Genomic DNA, 23,444 nt, shown 5'->3' on the forward strand with positions numbered 1-23,444 from the left:
GGCTTGGTTCACTTGGTCCAATCATCAGACTAATCCTGTCCGGTCGGTGTTGGACCGGGTCTTTGTCTGTGATAGATGGGATTCCCTTTTCCCCCGTGCCTCATTGAAAGCTAGACCTGCGGTTGGGTCTGATCATGTTCCTTTGGTGGTAGACGCGGACCTTAATTCTTCTCTGACTTCATCCCGTTTTCAATTTGATGCCTCATGGCTCCTTGTGGAAGAGTTTAGTGATATGCTGGCCACCAAGATCTCTAATTTTCTTAATACTCCCCGCCGGTCCTTTGTCCCAATGGATGATTGGCACAAGTGCTCATATGAGCAGCGCAAGTTCTTAAGAGGCTGGTCCCGTAATAGGGCAGCTGAGCAGCGCAAAGAAAAAGATGCCCTTGAATCTCAACTCCGGGCCTTGGACCATTCTGCGGATCTCTCTGGGCTTACTGCTTCTCAATGGTCCGCTCGTTATTCCTTGGAAGATGCCTTGATGCAGTTGCATCAGCAGGCGGAAATCTACTGGTGCTAGCGCGGTTCCCTTAACTGGACCTTGAAAGGTGATGCTATGACGGCCTATTTCTTTGCGATTGCTAATGGAAGAAGACAGAGGTGCTTCATTGATAGCCTTATCATTGATGGTGTCAGGACTACGGATCAATCCCTCATCATGAACCATATAGTTGGGTTTTTCTCTTCTCTTCTGGGGGCCAAACAAGACTCTGGCCTTTCTGTTTCCTCTGATTTTTGGGATAATGACAGTAGGATTTCATCCGTTGAAAACGCGGACTTATGGGTCCCCTTATCTGATGAGGAAATTTGAAAGGTGATTAGCTCGGCCAACATGAACGCTGCCTCGGGGCTTGATGGTTTCTCTATCCCCTTCTTCAAAAAATTCTGGCCGCAGTTGCGGGGGCTCGTCTGTAAGATCATCCAAGGGTTTTGTCTGGGGACGGTGGACATCTCTCGACTTAACTATGCTGTCATTACTCTCATTCCTAAAGTCAAAGAAGCTGAACTGATCTCGCAATTTCGACCTATTGCTCTCATTAATAACTTCGCTAAATTCCCTGCTAAAGGGTTCACCACTCGCCTTTCCCTCATTGCTCATCGTACCATCTGCCCTTTTCAATCCGCTTTTATTAAAGGTCGATTCATCTTGGATGGGATCCTAAGTTTACATGAAATAGTGCATGACCTCAAAATTCGTAAGTCTAAAGCGGTGATCCTGAAGCTTGATTTTGAGAAGGCGTACGACTCAGTGAGCTGGCCCTTTTTGAGAAAGGTTCTTCTGGCTAAAGGGTTTGATGGACCCTTTGTCCACGGAATCATGCAGATGGTCTCAGGTGGCCACACTGCCATTTCTGTGAATGGCCAGATTAGTAAGTTTTTTGTCAATGGTAGGGGCCTAAGGCAAGGTGACCCTGCTTCTCCCATCTTGTTTAATTCGTAGCAGACGCCTTATCTCGTATCCTCTCCAGAGCAGCTAACCATGGGCATATTTCCCCGGTCATCTCTCATCTTATTCCTGAAGGGGTTACTCACCTACAGTATGCGGACGACACCATCATAATGGTTGATTTAATGATTCTTGCCTTGCTAATCTCAAATTCATCCTCCTTTGCATCGAAGCCATGTCGGGTCTTAAAATCAATTTTGCGAAGAGTGAGGTTATTGTTACCGGTGTGGATGATAATTAAGCCTTAAGGGTGGCCCGTCTACTTAACTGTAAGCTAGGGTCCTTTCCTTTCAAGTATTTGGGCCTCCCCATCTCCCCGGATTTCCTCCATGCGAAGGAGTTTGCCCCGGTGGTAACCAAGGTGGGCAACAGGGTCCTGCCCTGGCGTGGCAGATACAATACCAACACGGGTAAAGTGGCACTGATTAATGCATGTTTGACCTCCCTTCCCATGTTCCTGATGGGCTTTTACCTACTCTCGGGAGGTACTCATGCAGGCTTTGATAAGCACCGTGGGGCTTTTTATTGGAACGCTGCTGATAATCATCGCAAATATCTCTTCGTTAAATGGAAGCTAATGTGTCGGCCCAAAAACCTTGGAGGGTTGGGTATTATTAACACTACCATCATGAACCAATGTCTTATGATTAAATGGTGGTGGAAAACTATGAGTGGTGGGACTCAGTCCTTATGGTTTTCTATTCTTAAGGCTAAATATTTTCCCCTCTCTAGCCCGATGTTTGCTATTTCGCATGGTGGTTCTCAATTTTGGAAGGCCTTGGTGAAAGTGAGGCCCCTTTTCCTGGCTCACGTTAAGTTTGTAGTGGGGGACGGCTCCTCCATTAGATTTTGGCTTGATTGGTGGTGTGGAGATTCACCGCTCTCCGTGACCTTCCCCACCTTATTCTCGTACCGTCCTGACCCGGAGATCTCTATTGCGGAGCTGGCTGCTAATGGTTGGGACCTGGCCTTTCGCCGATCCCTTTCGCCTGAAGAGTTTGAAGATTGGCAACGTCTTACTGCCTTCTTCCCCACGCTCTCGACGAACTTGGACTCGGTGATCTGGCCGCACACTGCTTCTGGTCGTTTCTCAGTTAAATCGCTTTACTCTAAGCTTATTGGTGGCACCCCTACTAACAGATTCTCTCAGGTCTGGAAGGCCCGGATCCCTTCTAAAGTTAAGATTTTCTTATGGCAAGCTTTTAGGGGCCGGCTGCCTTCGGCTGATCAAATTCGTAAGAGGAATGGTCCGGGGTCTCAGTTTTGTGCCTAGTGTGGTGACTTGGAGGATACGGCTCATATCTTCTTCCATTGTGTCTTGGCTAAGTTGATCTGGAGTTGCGTTAGAGAGTGGCTTCATGTAGCCTCGGACCCTGCTTCGTTCTCTGAGCTCCGGGCCCTTGCTAATAATCTGTCGGGCGTTACTAGACGTATCTTTTGGGTGGGCCTGGGAGCAATTTGTTGGTCTCTCTGGACGACTAGGAACAAATTTACTATTGAACATGTGTTTCCGGCTAAACCCGCTGATTGCTTATTTAAATCGTGTGCTCTCTTGCAGCAGTGAAAATCATTGACTAAGGTGGGCGACCATGATGCACTGTCTGTGCTGATCACCAAAGTTCGGGCCTCGGCGTCTAATCTTTGTAGACAAGAGCATGATGCTTAGTTGGTTTGAGCTTCGTTGGCTAGTTTCTCTTGGGCAGTAAACTTTCCGGCCTGCGTGCCGTGTACTGGCTAGGGAGCCATGTACCCCTTTTAACTCTCTTTCATGAGACCCATGATTGGGGTCTTGCTGGTTGTATGTTTTGAACCTCTGTGTGTTTGCCACCTGCCTTATGGCTTTATTTATAAAGTCGGGCGCATGCCTTTTTTCTATAAAAAAAAACATGTCGCAGAGGCGCTGCAGAGTTACCTGCAGGGAGTGCCGTTGATGGTGAAGCGGCTATGTTGCACCCCTCAAATATCGACGGTACCCTCGACAGTTATGACGAACTCGTGGGCGATCTCGTTATATGTCGTGGTGTGCAGCTGAGCGAACACACCCATGCAAGCGTTGTTCGGCATCCAGTTGAAGTTGGCGATATGTTCCTAGAGAAAGGAATGTACCTCCACCGTGTGGGCAGCTCCTGGCGTGTACTCTGCTTGTGGTAGTGCTGGTTCACCTCCGCACTGAGCGAGATACACTTGCTCCTGAACACTTCGGGACCACATGCCTACTTGCTAACAGACATAAATTTGGCTTTAGAAATTTAAAAGCATAGACAATGGGTCGATTTTATTAGCTCAAAATAGAGCATAAAGACGATACATACACAATGAGCACACATCCGGCTTTTGCATACCCAGGCTACACACAACCAACATCAATGCGCACTTACAGAAAACACGCCACCAAATAGCAGTCATAGAAGACCAAAGCTATGTATAGGCGAGAAAAAAACCCAAAGCGAACAGATCCGCAATCAACAGACTTCATATCCGCACCAACCATCTCATAACACCACACGACTGATGAGAAAAGAAGCGACACTCAAACACCACCGTCGTCGGATGCAACCACCCAAGGCACAAAATCTAGGTTTTCATCTTGATGAACCTGTCCGAGCGTATCCGAGCAATGTGTTCAACAAGATAACGATGTAAAAAACATCCATTGCCAAGTATAACCAACATGGGTCAGACCTAGGCTTTCGGCCCAGAAATCGAGATCGGGTGCTCCATTACCACCATCATTGACGTTAGTCATGTGTTGTCGTCACCACTTTTCTGTGACCTAGCAGCTACATGCGATGTGCAACCGTCGTCGCTGCCCAACCATCCCTCTGCATTAAGCCGTTGTCCATAGTTTGCATCTCATTGTCAAAGTCATTCGCTAGATCTAAACGGAGAAACCCTCATGAAGACCTTTTAGTGGCCACCGCAATCCGCAATAAGACGGCTGACGCCGCAATAAAGTGGCAGCTACAGGCCGAAGTGGTCACCTCAACGGGCCAATATGGGTGATGAACCGGCCACTCCAACATCCCAACCCAAAAGAGGTTGGATTAGGACGACGGGTCTCAAGCAACAACAATAACCACCACGCCCGAGATCGAGCCCCACCAACATCGTTGATCAGAACCCCCATCCCGTGCCTTGCTCCGCCTTAGCAGCAGGACCACCAGGCGAGGCGGCGCGGAACAAGATGCGGAGCAGCGCTCGACCACTAGTCTGCGGCCGTTCGCTGGGAAGCACGGCCGTCGGTGCAATCGACGCTGGCAGCTGCCGCCACGGCCACAACCTTCATGACCGCATCCAGATGAGCACGTGATAGAAAGGGCCCAGGACCAAGAGTTCCGCTGCCGCCATGCCCACGACCTTCATGACCGCATCTAGATTAGCACGGGGAGGAAGGGCAAAGGAGCAAATGTTCCGGTGACGCCGACCACCAACCAGAGCTTTGCCCGGACGACAACTGCCGACAATGGCGAGGGAGAAAGGCGGCGAGGAAGGGCCCTCGGCAGCGGTGGTGGCGATCCACCCGAGTCGCCCAATGGGACGACGCGGGCCGCTAGTAAGATGCGTTTTTTCACTATGCTAAATGAATTGAACCACTATTACCTAGTCTGAACATTTGTGAACAGGATTGCTTCGGATTTGTGCATCGCGTTTTGACTCGGCCGGTACAATATACATGTATGAACGCATGCAGCACAGCCTAGGTTCAAGAAAAAACAAGAGAAGGTCAAAGAAGGTGCGCTGTTAGCTAAAAGTCAAATGACGAGGGACGGAGGCACGGAGCCCGAGCTAAAAAGATAAGATCCGATGCGATCGATGCTCTTCCAGTCAACAATGTATTGTGAGGTCTCCTGTGGATATAAGAATGTAACGTAAGTCAAAAAACCGTGGTGCAAAATTCAAACTACACTACATGGAGCTTCATTCATTAATCAACTACTAGTACTACTTATAACCTATAGATAGCCTGGGTTCAAGGAAACAGAAGAGAACGTCAAAGAAGTTGTGCTGTTAGCTAAAAGTCAAATGACGAGGGTTGGACCTCGAGCTAACACCGTCCGATCAGATCGATCCTCTTCCAGTCAACAATGTATCGTAAGGTCTCCACTCAAGATAAGCATGTAACGTGAAGTCAATACTACATGGTGCACAATTCAAACTACATGATGCTTCCTTATTCATCTATACTGCTATAGCCTATAAATAGCGTCCCCGGCTCCTGTCTGATCAACCCAAAAGCATACCCCATCTCCTCTCCTCTCCCCTCATCTCATGGCTTCTCCCGCTCTCAAATTCGCCGCCGTCATGCTCCTGGCCGCCCTCTGCGCCACCGCGCTAGCCCCGGCCATATCGGGGCAGCCGACGGATGACGGGCTAGCGACGTGCATCGCACGCTGTGGGTGTGTGCCCTGCCCGAAAGGGAAGTTCTGCCCCACTGTGTGCACGACCCCGCCTGCCTGCAAGGCCAAATGCGAGTCCCAGTAGTCCGGCGCGGGCTGGTAGGCCGGCTGCGACCTGGCGACGCCCCCTGCGCCCGCCGCTGCTGCGACCGTGAGCAAGCCTGCGAGCGCATGATGCTGAAGCCAACACTGTATTGTAAGCCCTGTATGTCTGGATGTATTGTGTGTGTCTGTGCTGTGATGTGGTAATAAAATGTCAACGGATCGATCCATGAGACAAAAATAAATATATGGAAATGTTATCTTCGTTCCACAGTGTATATTACGTTCATCATAGTCAAATTTCAGAGCAAGTATACTCGAAACATATATTGACCTATATAATACCAAATAAATATAGTATAAAAATATGTTTCATGTGGATCTAATGGTTGATTTGGTATTGGAAATAATGATTATTTGGTAAACTTGGTCAAAGGTCAAACTTAACTATGTTTGACTTGGGTCAATATGAATATGCATTATGTTTCAAAATCAGGAGATTATTTTAGGATGGTAACATCATAGCTTTTATGAAAAACGGGATTGCTAAATCTCAGTCGACTGTGACTTAATCAATTCTCAGTCGATTCTATATCCACGGGATCTTACGTGGAAACCTGTCCAAAATTATCTTCTTTTTTTTACATCTTACGTCACTTGACACAGAATTGGTTAAATCTCAATCGACTAAGACCTAGCCACACCCTATGAAAAACGATAGCCGACACGAATTACATTCACAAAGTAACTGTTTTCAAGGGACACCATCCTTTGAAGGAGAGGGATCGTCGTCTGGCATGTCGAAAGTAGCATGAGCATAATAAAGTCTGGGTACGAGTACCTCGGGACCTAAGGGTGTCCGAACATCAGCCTGAACTAGATAAAAAGCTTAGGATAGGATGAGGATCACAAATCTTATGATGTTAGCTAATCGGTCAAAATTGTAAGGCAGAGAAGCTAGCTGCCCGATAAAACCACCTGATTAGGAAAATATGGATCACCACCTCGCCATCCAAGAGCGACGCGGCGGCGATCCGATCCGGTTTCCTCACGCTCTCCACAATGGCAATTTCAACATTTTCATCACCAGTGTTGGCCGTCGCGGTGGGGGACCTTGCCTTGGTCTGTCACACGCGAACACGTGTACATCCTGATGCCCACCATAGAAAGGCGTGGAGGCAGGGTAGGTGACATAGCGGTGGTGGACTACACGTTGGCGATAGCCGGCATTTGCGCCAGCCGCTGCACTTCCTTCGGCGCCACCACCGCCGGCAAGCAGACTGCCAGAAACTATGCTGGTAAAAAATGATAAAACTATCTCTACAACAAAATTAAAATAAAGGTACATAAATAGTTTTTCTAGGGAATACTCTACAATTATACGAAAATACTCTAAAAAACAAAACTAGTTCCTATATTTTGTTAAACGTGTCACATTTCTGTACGTACAAATAAGAAGACTGATGCAAGTTCATAACTTGTAAAGACACAAATTTAGTTACTTGTATTGTACATATCACACAAAAAATGACTTAGCAATTAACTTAACCCATTAACCATTCATACGAAATTATCCGATATCAATATAGGACAATAGTACATATGAGTTATAGCTAAAACAACTGAGACGTTGACACACTCTTTGCGGACTTCCTTTCGGTAGTGGATCTACATCTGTCCATTTTTGCTCTTCTACTCGTCAAACTTCACAGCGGAAGGGTACACAACCAAATGCATACCAGTAGCCGAAATAATACATACCCAGAGCGAGCAAGATAGGAGGCAACACTGACAAATAGAAGGCCAGCAGCTCAACGAACCGGTCCCTACAGGATCGACCAGCATGCAACCCCCGAGCACAACCACAATGCCAACCAAGAGAGGCAAAGAACAGTGCAGCCCACTTAGCCGAGGCAATGAACACATGGTTTATTCTTCCAGACTAAGCAACCTACATCTCACCAACGATGGCACATGATACACATGGTCCTACACACGCTCACCACACAAACTTGCAGTTGGGCTCAATCGGCATACACAAGTGGTCCACAGCAAAAGTTGGAGGCAATGCAGCAGCCCAACCCAGATACACCACAAGGCTCTAATTCTATGGAGCTTAGTATTTGTAAAAATGGCTCGGTGTGACAATTCTATTGCCTGATGTCTAACACGGTGTGTTCCCACTGCAACACCTATCTGTCCCATATATATATATATATATATATATATATATATATATATATATATATATATATATATATATATATATATATATATATATATATATATATATATATATATATATATATATATATATATGTTGTGTTTGCATTGAATGCCGTCGTATATGCTTCCTACTCAACGCCATATAGATATGACACTTCCATTTCCTTGTGGCTAAGCGACTAGGGTGAATCCGTTCTCCTCCCAATCTTCGTTGGCTAGCCCGTGTATTCGCTTCCCTTCTAACAGCCACTCCGAAGGCCAGTGGTGGGGTGGGGATCCTAGTGACTCAGTTCTGGCTAGTAGATAGGTTAGGGTTTTAGTTCTTGCATGGACAGTGCTTGGGTGGATGGCATCACTACATCTTTCAGACTATCTTCCAGGTTCCGATCCTTCTCCGGTTGGTCCGTCGAGGCACATTAGATATTGCTCGGCGTAGATTACTGCTGACTTCACGAAGCGGCGGGGATTGGTATTCTCGTCATGTGTACATGATGATGAGATTTAGTGTCAGGTTCTTCGGCTTGATTCAAGTGTTCAACCGTGACGACTGCGGCTCTGGTCCTTGGGCAAACGTGCTTAAAGACTTCCAGACTATCATCGACAAGGTCAGGCCTACTCCCGTATAGTAGCATCAACAATGCCGCATGGGCGGTTTGTTTTGGCGGTAGTGGTCGTTATGTGGTCAAGGGATCTTGATGTATCTTTTATCGAGTTTTTGGGTGCTTTGTGTTTTGTGCGAATCTTTATAGTATATCTATATCAGTTTGCAAAATATAATAGAAATATGATTCCTGCTTTGCGTACAATTGTAACTCAATGCAGATTCATACACCTTGCCTCTTTCCTGAATCTCAAAGGCATTAGTCAGACAATATCCCCAGAAACAGGCGTCCCTAGGACCGAAAACTGTCCTCTATTTATCTACTATATATTGCTATTATACATAGATACATGCATGTGGCACACACACACACACAAGGTCGGATACGTAGGCGCTAAAACCAAAAATCCCCATCGATCCGCCCTTGTTTGCCAAGCCACGCATCTGCACCCACAGAAGAGGGAGGCGGCCGAATCCACCAATACAGTGCCGCCACTTCTGCCAGCTGACCGCAACGGCCGAAGCATACACCTGAAGCCCACGCCACCCTCATCCTGCACCAAATTTTTCATGGATTGTGTCGATCACCGCCACCACCACCATACATGTGTTTCATGAGCCCATGATCTGCGCCATTGCGAGCAGTGCCGCGACACCGTACGACAACGGCACAACCAGATTCGTCACCGTTGGTCCAAGCGGGCGCCCCCCCTCCCCCCGCGCACGCGGTATCGAAGATGCCCATCCGCCACCTCCGGCGAGTGGGCCTTGCTTCGGTGACAGTGAGGGAGGATGAGGCTTCGAGGGGCGGACCGGCGGTGGTGGCTAGGCCACCCTCCCCATCACATGCGGGGGCGACGCGTGAGGAGATAGGGTTTCACTCTTTGTGGACAACTTTGACATGCATAGATAGTACAACGAGAGATACAAAGGATGATCGTGCTTGCGTGAGACAGTGTTTTAACTAAAATTGGTCAAGAACTGGAGCATGAGCTAACTATATAATTCTCTCCAAGTCTACAATAGCATATGGCATTAATTCAGCCTCTCTTTACTTGTACTTCAAGCAGTATCTTCTGGTCAGCGAGAGGATGAAGAAAAGATTTGGTGGCAAGTGTATGCACAATCAATTAATCTCGATGAATCCAAGCACGTGATGGGTAACATGGAAAGCACAACTAGTAGTAGTAGTACTAGTACCGGCTTTCCCATAGTGATCCGATCAATTTCCCGCCTATAAATTGCCACTCCGTCATGTGTGGCCTTCACATCCATCCATCCCATCGTTTACTTTCCTCCACTCTCCTGCATATCGTCGACCAAATGGCCTCTACTCTCAAGGTTGCCGTGGTGGTCGCCGCCCTCTGCGCCCTGCTCGTTCTCACCATGGGGCAGCAGACAGAACCGTGCACGAGCAAATGCAAGCGTGCAGATGATAATTGCAAGAGCCACTGCCAAAGCAGAGGCCTGCCTGATTGCCCCCGTATGTGCGAGATCACCGGGTGGAGCTGTTGGGTCAACTGCTCCTACGGCACCGGGGGCCTCCCCGAATAGCTCACAAGGCAAAGCGAACTCAATGCATGGACTCGGTAAGCGAATGTTGGCTGCTCGTGTCACCAAGATCTAGGGGCTCTTGCCTACGAATAATAAGCCCTGCGTGCTTCTTGAATTTTGTAATGTTTGTTATGGTAACTTCAGTATCTGATGAATGCTACTATCTTGGAGGGTCGATATCCCATGGGGCTATTGTGTGCGTGTCTCTCCTTGTTCTAATGATTTATTGTGCAGTTGGTAACAAATGTTGTGTGATGATGACAATAACCACAATAAGAACAAGAACAAAAACAACAATAATGATGATGACAATGATGATGATGCATGATGTCGATCCACTCAGATTGTTGATGGGTGATGTCGATCCACTCGGATTGTTGATGGCTGAAGTCGATCCACTCGGATTGTAGATGATGGGTGATGTTGATGGATGAAGATAATGAAGACTAATGTGCGTCATTTTCAAAAGGACATTGATTTGACTTTCTGACTAATCGGGAGCAACTAGCTAGCTCAGTCAACGCCCCCCCCCCCCCCCCCCCCCCCCCGCCTAAGATCGTATTCCGGCAGTTAGAAAAGAGCCATGAAAGGGAATTAGAACAAATCTTTTGGATTTAGCAATTTTTCCTTGGCAACAAAGTAATAAAAAATGTGCACCGTAATCCATAGACAGTGTTCTCAACTTCTGATTACAAAAGCCTTCAATCTGAAAAAAGAACTTCTCAGTACAGAATTAATGCTTTCGTCGGGTAGCCATACTCTTGGTTTTTGTTCAATCCATTCGGACTACAGTTCAAACAAAAAAATTCCCACGGCCAGTTGAGGATGCCTTTAAGAAGAAGCGCATCACGGGGCATGTTGCCGAGTACCAACCTTATGCATGACCACAATTGAGGCCTGGGGAACGAGCTGACTATACAATTCTCTCCAAGTCTACTAGCATGTGACACATTAATTCAGGATCGAGGCTTGAAAGATACGGAAGCAAGTTGCATGGACGATTATTGACCATCTGGTTGAATGAATCCCAGCACGTGATGCGTAACATGGACAGCGATGCGCTAGCTACTAGTAGCAGCTTGATCCATTGTGATCGATCGACGGCCCACCTATAAATAGCATCTCCATCTTGCCTTGTCTTCTCATCCATCTTACACCTTCTTGCTCTTATATAACTCGATCAAATGGCATCCACTCTCAAGATCGCCCTCGTGGTTGCCGCCCTCTCCGCCCTGCTCGTCCTCGCCATGGGGCATCCAATTGATTGCATGACCAAATGCAATATGCTAGCCAATAGTTGCACACGGACCTGTGGCAGCGACACTGATTGCGCCCATATGTGTGCAACCGTGTTCAAGACTGACTGCTGGTACATCTGGTGTACCAATGAAATCTCAGTGTAGCATCGGTGAGTGCAGGGATCCTAGCTGCCGTGCCACCAAGAAGTAGTTGAGAACTCGTCTAAAAAATGATAATTAGAGCTAGCCTTGTGTGTGCTGCTTGCTTGTTGTCGTGTACTGTCTTGTAGTGTTTATGGTTTGGTAATTTTAATATGTGTGATGCCGATCCATTGGTGTTGTCGAGTTATTTGTCACTCTTGTAATGCTTTGTGGGGCATCTGGTAAAAGGTTGTGTGACTAATGGTAATAATAACATGTCTGCCATCGATCCACTTGGATTCTTGATTTGTGCTATTTGTGCCTGTCATATGCATGGATTTTTTTAGCTATGAAAAAAATAGTGGATCAACTTGATGACTATAATTGGGAATAACTAGCTAGCTAGGTCGTCATCTGGCGCTCCACTTCATCATCCGATACGCCACCGACATGACATCCATGGCCTTCCCGACCGCTCCCTTGAGCTTGCAGTGAGCTGCGCTCTGTTTTACCTCTCCTCCCGGGCTCGATCTGATCGCCTAACACTCGTCCATGTCGAGCGCACTGTCGCAACCACTCAGCCTCGCCGCCGTGCCCAAGCATGATGGATGATGTGCTGTCGCGCAGCCCGCTCGACCACCCCGTTCAAACAAGACCGCCATGAATATGACATGTGGGCCCAGCACATTATTTTTCTATTAGGGTTAGTGTATGTTTAGTTTAGGCCTTTAGGGGTTAATGACCCACCAACCAGTGTGCCCCCTGTGCTAGTTAGGTTAGTTGGTTGTTAACTTAGCCCAAGGCAATGACATGTTGGCCCTGTGCACTCTAACCCTGCTGACCATTTTGCTATCTTTTCTGCAACAAAAATTTCCAACGACTTAGGTGACCATTTTGGTAGGTGCGTGAAGTGTGACATGCTGCGGGCCAAACGACGATGCAAGAAGTGGAGCACGAAGGTCTGGACAGATGCAACGAGAAACGGGGGATCTTGATGCATGCGTGACCCAGCAGTCGAGATAACTAAAAGAAGCCTAGGCCTGGAGCAAGGGGATAAGAGCTAACCATACAATTGTCTCGAGCAGGCCAACTATAGCATGTGACATCAATTAATTCAGCATCTCTTCATGTGTACACATACTACTATGGACTAGTAGTAGAGCATGGTTAATAGTACAACCAGTTGATGGCTATATGATGTTGCCATGTCATCTATAGCCAAGGTTATAGCCGGCGTGTACAATAGTTAAATGTAAAGATGTGCTACTTTATTAATGCATGGCCACGCATACAATTGTGTCCAGTGGGCCAACTATAGCATGTGACACATCGATGAATTCAGCATCTCTTCACGTGTACACACATACTACTATGGACTGCTAGTACAGTACTATATTGTAGTGCAACCACTGGCTGAAGAAAACACAAGGAAGTAAGTGCATCCAGGACTAGTTGTTACCGTTGAATCCCAGCATGCATCTGATGGCTGCGCGCGTAACATGGGCAGCGCAGCTTGCTGCTAGCAACATCTTGGATCTTGCTCCGTCCAGATCCGATATATGCGACCGGGATGCTTGGCCGCGCCTATAAATAGCAACTCCGCCTTGCTCACTCACCCATCCATTGCTTTATACATCATCTTCATTCATCAAATGGCGTCCACTCTCAAGGTCGCCGTGGTGGCCGCGGCCCTCTGCGCCCTGCTCGTCCTCCCCACGGCGACGGGGGCCTTCGACTCGCTAGGAGAATGCCTCCACGAATGCAGGATGCAACTTCGTAGGTGCGAAGACGAGTGCGCTCAAAGACAAAGGCAGTTGCCTTATTGCCCCGGCGAGTGCAAGGGCGAGAGGTGGAGCTGCGAGCAGGGGCGGAGCCACATTATGCCATCCGGTGTCACTGGCACCGGGTAAAGTACGTGTTTACCTTGTACAATGCCCGGATTTTTGGGCTGGACACCGGTAACTTTTGGACCTGGACACCGGCCAGCCCAGCTATACACAAAACAGAACTACACAAGCGAGGTAGTGCAGCCCATCTACGTAAATGTCCTCTCCCGATCGATCGATTAATGGATCCCTGGTCCTTGTACGTGCGCGTGTTAAAAAAAAGCTATGGATCTTGATTAATCGATCCCCAATACGGTTGCTTACCTGTACGTGCGTCTGTCGAGTTGCTCGTCCGCTCGGCTTCTACGCCTCAACCCTCGCAGCATCGCTCGTGCTCGCCCCTTCCCCTTCTCAGTCGGCAGTCGCGCGGCCAGCCGCCGGTCCGCCCTGTCGCCATTGTTCAAACATCGCTAGCTGGCCGCCTCTACCCTCGCCCGCTCACAGATTGTTGGAAATTTGAGGTACGTCTCAACTCTCAATTCAGCACTTGGTTATTGCCGATCTCTCTCAAATCTGAAATCCCAACTGTGTTTACAATGTTCAATTTTTTCAATTTCTGTTTTTCTAATTATATGGCTAGGGTCATAAAATTTAAAGCTATCACAATTGGGAACAATTCGCTGCGATTCGTATCTAACTAGGGGCACAGTGTCGAGTAAGTTTAACTCCCTAATCGTATCATTCAATCAATATGCTTTGTTTATTGTTTCTATTCTTGCATATGCAAACACAAATAATTGAACTCAGACTTTTTTGCTAACACGATAATAATTTATAATTAATCACAGGAGAATTTATGGAAAAGTATCTTTAAAAAATGAAGACTTCGGCACATGATGATATAGCTAGCCCATCACATGAACCGGATGATCCTCCAGCTTCACCATATTCAAGTGGAAGTGAAGCAGTTTATTTATTTTGGTAAGAAATCTCTTTGCCATATAATTTGTGTTGTTGGGTGTGTTATTTTATATATATTATTTCTTGGTGTCCATCTTTGTATATATGATGGACACCGGACATTTTTGTTCTGGATCCGCCCCTGGCTGCGAGGCCGACTGCTACAAGCAACGTTATCCCAATGCAGGCCGCTCGGTGAGCCAAGAACGGTAGCTACCTGCCACGTCTCGTACCGTCGTCCTTAGTGTTTGTTGTGCTTTGTGTGTGCTGTCGTGTCGATCCGTTGTGGCAGTTGAGTTTCATCTTTCACTCTGTTGTAATGTTCTGTGGTGTGGGCGGCGCGGTAACAGTAGTAATAACAATAATGGAATTTATGTGTGTCAACTCGTTGATCCATTCTGATTTCCTTTAGCTGGTTCGGATTGTGTACCTGCACTGCTTGTGTTCGTAAATGTGTGTGTGGTTTGTAATTTCGTGTTCCTCTTCATCCACCACCCCGCCACTGCGTCGCCGCCCTTGCTCACCACAGTGTAAACCCATGGCCGCGTCCGCGTCCGCGTGCAGGACCTCTTGCGGCTACATCGAGCGCACGGTACCAGCCGAGCTCGCGGCCGGCAACAACGTGTCCGGCTGCACTAGCTTGTACATTTAGTCTTTGACTTGCATCTCACCGAACCTGTTGAGCTGTATGTTCGTGCTCTGTATGTTGCCATGTACGAGATCAGTGTCATGTCATCCCACCGCGCGGGCTCCCATGGTGGATGAAGGCGAGCCCGCGCGGCGCTGGCGGGCAATGCACATGCACGTCAACTGCACAAGGTTATGTATGACGGACATCCTACTAGCTGTTGGAACTCGCCCTCAGGATCGATCACATCAAAATAGACAAACACGTGCACACGACAAACTTATAGCGAACGTGACACTTATAGTGAACGGCACGTATCATGCCATTTGTTTTCCCTTTTTTATCTTTTCTCCTTTTCATCCCACGATACAAAAACTCACGCACACACAGGACATAGACTTTCCGAACCGAAGCAGATCAATCTGATAGTCCTAAACTGACTGGAACTACTACTACAGGTCTACACGGACATAGACTCCAAACCGAACTGCTACCAAAACAGGGCAAGTACTAATTCCTATCACGTAGATAACTTGTTTGGACCCAAACTTGACACGGCAGCTCACTCTAGTACCACACACTCACGTGCACAAGTTTGAACCTAAACTTATATACGAATACACACTCAGAGGTACTAGACTTAGAAAAGATTACCTAGCACTAGCTTGTATGATACAGTGCTCTGATTACTAATAACGTGCATCTGACGAGTCACAAGACGGCGGCTCGATACCCCGCCCCCTCTTGACCCCGAGTTGCCTCTCCCAAGCGGCTCGGCGGTGACCTAGATTTGCCGATGCAACCCCCCCCCCCCCCCCCATCCGTCCCCCTCTCCTCCACACCCTGCCTCGCCGCTGCATGAGGAGGCTGCCGGGATAAGCCCGGCCAGTGGACCTCGGTAGGGGACGGTCGGACCTCCTCTCGTGGCACGGCCTCCGACAGTTAAGGCTGGCAATATTACCATGGGCATGGGGACCCGCGGGTACCCGACCCGAATGGACAGGGTTTGGGCAGGGCCGTACCCGAGAAAATGGGGGCCCTGTGCCAAAAAAAATTAGGCCCTTGATAAAATCATTGCCAATTAGGAGAACATGATTTTAGCATAAAGTGATTCATATAAAAAACGACTCTCAAAACAAAATTAGTATAATAGGGGGTGTACCAAAGCAAAGTTCATGTATGTATCCTGTTGCTGAGTAGTTGATGTACATCTTATAATTAAGTTATTCTCAAAACTCGAAATTAGTACTCCCTCCGTCCAGAATTACTTGTCATGAAAATGGATAAAAATGGATGTATCTAAAACTAAAATACATCTAGATACATCCATTTATTCGACAAGTATTTTCAGACGGAGGGAGTACATTATTTAGCACAAAACATGCCATCTTCCTTCTAGCAAAAAGAAAAGAAAAAAATTGCCACCCTTCTGGCATTCTTTCGATATTCTTCGTATGCAATGTTCTTCAAAATGTCATTTGATTCTTTTGCTAAAAAACTTATCACAGTGGCAGCTTTTTGAGATTTAGTCCTTAGTTCGCTATAAACTTATGATGTAAATAGAACATATAACAGAGAAGGCGGACTGAGGGAGTAGCGTATACCTATACATTCCAACGGGGAAGCTGCGAAGGAATTAATCCAAGAGAGCTGCGACGGAGGTATGGATTTGTACGGCTCGTTGGAAGTTAAAGAGCACAGAGAAAGAAAAGGAGAATATGAAGGAGGAGAGGCGTGCGTGAGATGGAGTCCTTGGATTAATTACGGTGCAAGTTCCCAACCATTCAAATGCATTGGTTAGTCATTACAAGCACAATAACCAATTGGGGCCCTGCCCATTTGGGGGCCCTGTGCAGTCGAACATGCTGCACAGGTGTCCCATACGGGCCTGGGTTTGGGCATAGTTTTATGCCCGTGGGCAGCGCCCAAACCTGAACCAATTAATCGTGGATAGGACATGGGCAGAGTCTTATACATGTGGGTACAGCCGAACACGACCCGACGATCTTCCTACCCCAGCTTTTCTGTCCAATAATCCTGCAACTACGTAATTTTACAAGACTGCTAGATAACCTTCCAAAAAATACTCTTGCCCCACCGCCGGTGGAATTTCACAGCGGTGGGACCATCCTCTCCCCTATTTCCAATCACATAACTCCACATCAGCATTTACGTAAATTCCTTACCCAAGTTTTCGTAGGTGTAGCATTGCTCTTTTCTGCCCCACATGAGGCTACATCGATGACGAGGTAGATCATAGTGGCGAGGCGAGCCGCGAGCCTGTTCCATGGCGACGAATGCACTGATGATTAGGCAAAACTGTCCACGTTTAGGGTATGAGTCTTGCCTATGCGTACAACATCTGTACGAACTGATTCATGTTCCAGTACTACTGTATCGAATACTAGTGTACGTCGAACAGATTATTGTTCTTGTACTACTGTAAGGCAGTACTTGGATCCGTTCGTGTGTGCAGTGCACTATGGTTTTGCACGTTGGCTTACTAGTTAATCTCTATAATCTTCAAATTCCATCCAAAGATTCTTCTGTTGTGCTACGGAGGTAGGTTACTCTGATTGTGAAGATCTCTATTTAGGGATCACAATATTTTTGATTTTTTACATTTTACACAATCTGACGTACCTTGGTTCATTTTTACTCAAACTGAAGACTATTTTCTGGACAGTTCAGAAACTTGTTTTTTTTTACATCACAGTTCAGAAACTTTTTTGTTGTTTATTGTGTTCAGCTCACATGCTTGTCAAGACGTAGCACAACGTTCAGCTGTGGCAAACACTGTAAATGTTAACTCAGCTACCCATAATCTAATTCTCAAGCCACTCTAAATCAGAAATTTCTCCATCATCTCAAGGTGCTACTGCTGGTATATCAAGCAGAGTTCGGTTGACAGGCTATTCCATCACCATCATTATCACCAATAGCAGTTCAACAAAAAAAATGATTTTAATTGCGATATTGCCGCTCCGGCGGTGCATAGGACAGCGGGTTCGTCGACCAACTGCATGGTCCGTTGCATGCATAGCGGTTGTAGGTTAGCTCCGGGTGAAGGTCTACCCGACTATCGGCCGACAGCGGCCTTTGTGGACGCCATAGAATTATCGGTTTCTTGGAATTCCAATATCGGTCGTGATCTCCATAACAAGTCCGTGAATGGAGATGATCAAAACCAGGTCCCTTGAAGGAGTCGGTGTGGAGTTTCTGGACATCCACAAGATGGGTCATGTTCTTCGGGCAAAAGTCTAGACCCAGCGTAAGGTCATGTGGCGGCGGCGTCTCCCACATCGTTCTCCCTCTCTAGGGCACCGCTTTGTTGATCATTTATCCCCTTCATGCTTTCATGGAGCTGGACGTGTATGACATCATGATTGGCAGGTGTTTGATCAACAATGAGTTGGTTCCTTGTGGCACCTTGCGAGGCAAAGACAACATTGATGTGTGATGGGGTTCGGTTGTAGCATGACCTTGTAAGCCAGCTTCTTATTTTCGCATGTCCAACTCGCCTTCCTGTTGGCTCCTGCTGTGAACTCCGAGTTGTTGTCTCTCGCGGCGACGATGACCTATAAGACCGGTCTAGTGGCGAAAGGTCTTCGCTTTTGAGGGTCTTGCACATCCGCTCCTTCAAGCTTCCCATCAGAATCTGAGCTGCCAATCTCTGCTCGAAGGGTCTTCTATTTGACACGGGCCCGCCTAGCCTTTTCGTTGCGGCTTTGGGGAGGTCATCCTAGGTGGTTGCTTTTCGTTGAAATCGGAGTCACTGAATAGTGATGACAACGACAGTGATGGACAACCTTGACGACGACCCTCATTTTCGCGCGGGGGGGGGGGGGGGGGTAATTCGGCGAGGGCGTCTATTCCTGTTTTCACCTATTTCCCGCTAATTAACCGGTAACAAGAATGTCAAGTCTTTTGAAGGAGACTCGACAAAGGATTTCTTAAGATAGAAGATCAAATATGCAAGGGAGCTTCAATAATTATTACTCAAGAAGCGGTGACGTACCAGGGGGCTGTTAGGATTAGTTTTAGTTATTTATTAATTTGCTAAGTACCATGCTAATTAATAATCAACATTAACAGTTGTGTTTATAAACCGAATGTGTGTCTCACCATAGTAACGTGTGTCTTCTTACGGAACCATCCTTTCATCTCTCCCTCTCTGATTGTAATTGGCGTCCCTCAGAGATGCTTTTTTAGATTGTATATGTATCAATATCATCAATGAGAATCCTTACAAAGTTCATTAAATCATTGTTAGTCTTCACAACATAAAAGCTATTGGAGCATCTGCCACCAACTATATAGACAAGTTGCAGCAACTTTCCTTTATCCTACTACCTCCTTACTAGCCCCCCTCGTATAAAAGGTCATACTTTGATAATGATTAACTAATAAAATATTAGTTATACATAGCAAAAATAATATCACTTAAAACTATATTCAAGTCAAATCAAACGATATATTTTTTTGTGACATGCATTAACATTTTGCTGGTCAAATATCTGGTGAAACTTCGAACCAAAATACGACCAGAACTAATAAACCCGACGGAGGTACAAGGACTGTGCTGTGGAGTAAAAAAAATTAAAGGTGCTGGAGAGTAATTGTTTGTTACGTATTCCCATTTGTATTCAAATATACTGTCTAGGCAGTGAATTATATATTACTTTATGCAAGAATCACAAAGTAACTCAGTGGTATCGAGTTTCATGGGCATTTACCAGCCGGTTCCAAAGCCTGCACGTCCCATGCCACAGCTACTGCAATATTATAGTACTATACAACCAGAGATACGGACCATCCTGATGTGTGTCGTAGTCCTAGCTAAAAATAGTCGAAGCGTGGAACACAAGCTAATGAAATAATTCAGAGTCGTTGTAACCCGAAAACACCAATCACATAAAAAACACAATCATTTCTAAATTCATCATGAAAAAGATAACGCAGCGTATATACATGTGGTTCACCATAAACAGAGTGATAATTAATTAATATCAGTAGACTCGGAATTGTACCTGATCATAGAACAATCATTTTGGCCATCATTCATTGTCTACCAAAATATAAAAACAATGGGGTTGCGGGAATTGCTGCATAATTCATCCAAGTAGCACTTACACGGATAAGCCTTCCCACTTATTCCATACCTTTGGACTTTATTCCCCGGTTATTCATGAACTCGTGTTTTAATAGCTGTCAACCTGTGCCTCAAATGGCATCATATATGTCTACTGTTTCTTACTTTGATGTAAGCCTGTTCCTTATGGTCAGTATTATTTTTTGTTTTTGAGAGCAGTTAGCCGTGTGATAAATTCTTCAGTTGCTAACCGAAAGACACATGGTTCACTCCCATGGACAGGACAGGAGTATGCGTGCGTGGTTGAGTGCTAGCTAAAAATAGTTGAAGCGTGGAGCACGAGCTAACTAAATATAGTAGTTCCATCGAGGAGATACGGAAGCAAGTGCGTCATGCACGATCACAACTAGGACTATCTCTATCAGCTCGTTGAAGCAGTCTAGTAGCAGCCCCCCTCCGTCGTGATCCGCTCGATGCCCAAAGCCGGCTCTAAATGGCAACTCCGTCGTGGCCATTTCATACCAATCCATCCTATAACCTCATATCTGCTCTTACACAGAAGTTATCATCCTCGACCAAATGGCCACTGCTAGCAAGGTCGCTGTCATGGCGGCCGCCCTGTGCGCGCTGCTCGTCCTGGCCACGGCGGGGCAGAGGGAGGCCTGCTATAGCACATGCAGGCAGGAAGGCGATGGCTGCGACAGCGAGTGCGCTGCCAGGCCGTGGCGTTTCTGCGCCGAGGAATGCAAGGCTCAAAGGCAGAGCTGCGAGGACTGGTGCTCCCAGCAGCGTTTCCCCGATGTGCAGGCCGCTCGCTAAACCGACGAGCTAGCTGAGCTGCCATGTCTCCCAGAAGGCCAGACCCACAAACGAGCCTTCCTTTGCTTGTTGTACCAGACTGCTCCGTACTGGTTTTGTGGTTTGTTGGCGAGTTTAACGTGCGTGATGATGTGGTGTTGATCGGTTGTAATGTTGTACGGGGCTAGTAACAATGTTGTGTGAGTAATAAAAACAATACTATACTATTTATGTGTGTCGATTTGCGCGGCCTTTGTACTCTACTGTGTCATCTGTGGTTTAGCGGTTTGATTTATTGACTAATCATGAGCCACTCCCTAGTGTTAGAGTTAATCACATGTCCGTGTCTGTGTGTCCATGTTGGATACCTATACCTAGTCGGTTTGGATTAGATCTAGCTTAGTAATATATATACATGTACCCCCCGTGTAATCGGCCGACAGAAGTTCATCAATATGAGGAAGAAAATCCGAGTGCAAGCAATGGAGGTAAAGCAACCAGGTCACGAGAACCGGGACTAAAGGGTTGTTACTAATGCCTCCCCCCTTTAGTCCCGGTTCGTGTAAGAACCGGGACTAAAGGCCGTCCACGTGGACGCAGCCTGGAGCTCCATCTTTAGTCTCCCGGTTGGTGTTACCAACCGGGACTAAAGGAAATTTTATGATATTTTTTTTAAAAAAAAAATTTACGAATTTTTTTTATTTTTAAATTTCTGAATTATTTTAACCTCTAATCTCTAATCACCACCCCTCATCACTGCTCAATTTATCCTCTAATCTCTAATCACCCCTCATCATTCCAAATCATCTAACTTCCCGAACGGTCATCCATCCTCTCACTACTCCAGCCTGAGCACGCTTAACTTCCGGGTTCTATTCTCCCTCGTTTCCAAGTCTGCACTTGTTGTTTTCCTGACAATAGTAAGATGTCAATTCTATTAACCCTCAGGAATTTAGCTTGAGCATGAAGTGACACATTTCACTGTTTGAGTTTGAAACTATTGTTTTAAAAAACAATAATTATTTAGTAACACTAATATTTCTGGAATAATTAGTTTGACCATTGTTTGACCACAGTTTGACCAGATTTGACCAAAATTCAAAAAACTGAAATAATTATTTAGTAACACTAATATTCTAGAATAATTAGTTTGACCATTGTTTGACCACAGTTTGACCACAATTTGAATTTTTTTGCCTCTCCAGATCTTAAAAGCCCCGTATCTTTTTTTCTGTTAGGTTTTTGAGGATTTTGAAAATGTTTAACGGGGTTCCCCCGGTTAAATTCGGATGTAACTTTTCGAGTAGATGATTTTTCATATAAAAAACTTTTTCATCCGAGTTCGTATGCAAAAGTTATGCCCATTTTAAGAAATTCCAGAGAGATTTTGCAAATAAAGTCGAAATTCATATTTGTTAATTTTCCCAACAACTAGACCACATATCACATGGGAAACTTATTTTATTTTATTTTATTGACATTTCCATCATTTTCTTTTGTTTTTTCTAAAACTGAAAAGACCGTCCGGGGGGGTGGTGGTGGTAGAGTTTGAAAATTGGCCCTTTAGTACCGGTTCGTGCCATGAACCGGTACTAATGTCTCAAAGCCCATTAGTACCGGTTGGTGGCACCAACCGGGACTAAAGGGAAGGACTAACCTTTAGTCCCGGTTCGTGGCACCAACCGGGACTAAAGGGCCCAGGTGAACCGGGACTAATGCCTTAGCCGCACGAACCGGGACCAATGCTCACATTAGTCCCGGTTCGTGACTGAACCGGGACCAATGTGAATATTGCTCTGTGACGAAAGCCCTGTTTTGTACTAGTGAAGTTAACCTATTTGTGTACGTATAGGATTAAGAGTTATGCTGAATTCTAATGGTATCATGTTTGCTAGTCCTATTCAAGGTCTTAGTATTGTATGAACGTGTATATAAGCACCAGCAGGGTAAATCGATAAGAGCCTTTGGCCATAAAAATATCCATCGACAAGTTTCGCAAGAGTTTTCGTTGACGAGCGCCGAAGCAAATCGATCTAACCGATCGAATCCTCGCTTGGTCTAGCCAGCTTCATGTATGTAGGTTCAACAAAATGTTTTATATTATAGGACCGAGGGAGTACATGGAAGCACGCGGCTGGGTATACACACACACGATAGTTTCCTGTAGATCAGTTAAGCTACTAGCTTGGTTGCTTCTGATCCAGCTTTGCACGTACGTGTCTCACTCTTTCGTGATTTTTTTTAGGGAACCCAAACTTTACTAAAATTAAACAATATTTAGCAGGATACAAAGAGGGTCATGAGGGGATAGAAGCCACACATGGCGACTCTGAGGAAGCGATACAACAAATTTTACAATATTATGTGCCTCCTGATTAGAAGCTCGACGTTCGAACGTAAAATCACAACTGGCAAAACATACTCTTTCGTGAGTTGATCTTGCGATCAAAAACCACCAGCTAGCCCATTTATCGTCGATCTAAGATCTTAACCC

The sequence above is a fragment of the Triticum aestivum genome, chromosome 7D (genome assembly GCF_018294505.1).
Source record: "Triticum aestivum cultivar Chinese Spring chromosome 7D, IWGSC CS RefSeq v2.1, whole genome shotgun sequence".
Taxonomy (NCBI): domain Eukaryota; kingdom Viridiplantae; phylum Streptophyta; class Magnoliopsida; order Poales; family Poaceae; genus Triticum; species Triticum aestivum.